Below are 2,607 nucleotides of genomic sequence, written 5' to 3'. Positions count from 1 at the left end.
TGGTGGAAGGTAAGGTCCCCATATCTGTAAGTGTGCGATATTTATAATATAAATATGTCCGTATTTATAAGGGAAATGGGTCGGTACGAGCTGCATTGCGAGGGGTCTTTGCCGGGTTTGGGGATCACTACAATGAGGGCTTCACTGAATGAGGGGGGTAGTGAGCCTGTTACGAAGGAGGCCTGCAGGGTGTCGAGTAAGTGGGGAGCTAATTGCTCCTGTAGAGACTTGTACCAAGACGAGGGGAGGCCGTCAGTGCCTGGGGTTTTGTGAGGTGGGAGAGAGGCAATAGCATCTCTAACCTCTTCTATTGTTATAGGTTGATTCAGTACTGTCTTGTCTTCCGGGCAGAGGGATGGGATGGAAATGCTGTCCAAGAAGGGTGTATGAAGGTCATTAGAGTGGGTCAATGTTGTGTCGTATAGGTCATGGTAATATGAAGCAAACACTTCTACTATTAGTTTCGGGTCCGTGACCGTTGCATTACCCGCTCCCGCTATGACTGGTATTGCTGTTGAGGGGTTCATTGTTTTGGCAAAGTATGCTAACAATTTCCCGTTTTTGTCACCCATCTCAAAGTATCGTTGTGATTGATATAGGAGAGCTTTCTTTGTTACCAGAGTGTACTGTCGCTCTAGGGCGTTCCGTTTGTCTACTAATACTGCATATGACTCCGGTGAAGAATTAGAAACGTGATTTTTCTCAGCCTGCAAGACCTCTGCTTCCGCCTGCTCCACACTATTTTGCGCCTGGTTGCGGGCTTGCCGTATCGCCCTGGCTAGAACCCCCCGCATCACTGCCTTGGAGGCGTCCCACAAGACCTCCTGGGAGGCCGTTTCAGCATTGGTTTCCCAGTAGGTAACATAACCCTCGGAGTTAGCTATTTGGACCGTATTGTTGAGTATAAATTTTTTTACATGAATGGTTTCCTTTCTCTTCTAAACTGATAACATAAAATTGTGGCAGAATAAACATAAGGCTGGATGTTCAGTAAAGCCAGGCTCAGTGTTGCTTAAGTTAGCAAAAGGGGCCCTCTAGTGACTATTTCAGGAACTAATTAGACATAACCACCACTGCTATACCAAATTTGCTTTGATGGAGGTGCAAAGAAACATTGCAATGAACAAGAAATTCCTTTATGTATGGTTTAGTGGTGGTTGATTTGTCTTACTTAATGATTCTCTGCATGCAGCTAGGTCAATCTACCAGCACCAGAGGAAAGATTGTTAATAAGAGTTGCAGGGTTTAGCTTAGAAGACATTTGGGCCAGATTCAATTTAATGAGAGGAGGGTTACCATGTGAAAAGTCATGCACGAGATTCAATTTGAGATGCAATTCAATTCAGAAAAGCTTATCTCACTGTTTTATCACGTGAAAAAAATTCTGTTGAAGTCTATGGAAAAAAGTTGGAACTGAATTTGGAGAAAATATTTTTCTCCTCAAATTGAATCTCATTCATGAGTTTTCACATGATAAACCATGAGATAACTTTTTCTCACTGAATTGAATCTGGCCCATTATCTGATAATTAATCCACCTCGCTGCCCCTTTGTTTGTTCCTTTAAATTTCCGTGAATATCTTTATTTAGTTAATATGCAGCATATGTAATAAGTTAATTTGGGGTCAGTACATGTCAGCTAATAGGCAGCAGTTGATTAATGCTGGAATTTTAATTTTAAAGATGTGTAGTATCCTAGTTGAGATCATGTATTATTAGTACAAATATGTATTATGGTGATTTTTTTATACACCCTCTGGCAGCATGTCAGTTCCACTCCTTGAGTACATTGAGACAGTCACCCTTGTCATAAAGCTGTCATTAAGGAAAATGGCATTTGTGGCATCGGGCAAGGACCCCCCTCGTGACTATTTTCAACTAAGAAATTGATCCAGATTTCTGCATGTAGGAAAGTAAGGATGGTGCATCCAAAAGGCTGAAGGTGTGGTACTCTCAAATAGTAAAGTTAAACTGTATTGGGGTATTTCACAAATAAGGGGGTGTTTTACGAAGATTGGAAATTGCAATTCCCTTTTCCATTACCCCACTTTCAGGTCGTTTGATATTGCCATGTAATGCTATAAAGTCTAATTTTCTAAGGGAATAATTTACCAACACAGTAGAAGAGTCTGAACAGCAAATTGGGCAACGCTAGCGCAACTTTGCTTTGCTTGGCGCAGTAACGCTAGCAGAACTAGCGCCCCATAGTCTTTACTGGAGACACAAATTTAGACAGTGTAAAATAAAACCTTTTTTTCTTCTGAGGTTCAATGACAAAGTCAGACATTAACAGATATTAGGACTCATTTTGTCTGCAAGTACAATGAGCAAAGTGCAATTTGGAGCGAAAATGCTATGTTTTTTCCTACAATGCAGTGTTTTTTTACAGAATTCCCAGAAGTCAAATTAGTTTCAATAGTTTTCATAAAGAAGTTTATGGCATGCAACAACAGGTGTGTTTGATTCAGAAACACAACTATAGTTTATATCAGTAAGCTGCTGTGTAGCCATGGGGGCAGCCATTCAAAGCTGAAAAATGAGAAAAGGCACAGGATACAGAGCAGATAACAGATCAGCTCTGTAGTATACAATGGGATTCTTCTGTTA

This window comes from Xenopus laevis, chromosome 6L, assembly GCF_017654675.1.
Source record: "Xenopus laevis strain J_2021 chromosome 6L, Xenopus_laevis_v10.1, whole genome shotgun sequence".
NCBI classification, from domain to species: Eukaryota; Metazoa; Chordata; class Amphibia; order Anura; family Pipidae; genus Xenopus; species Xenopus laevis.
Note: the sequence above shows the minus strand (reverse complement) of the source record.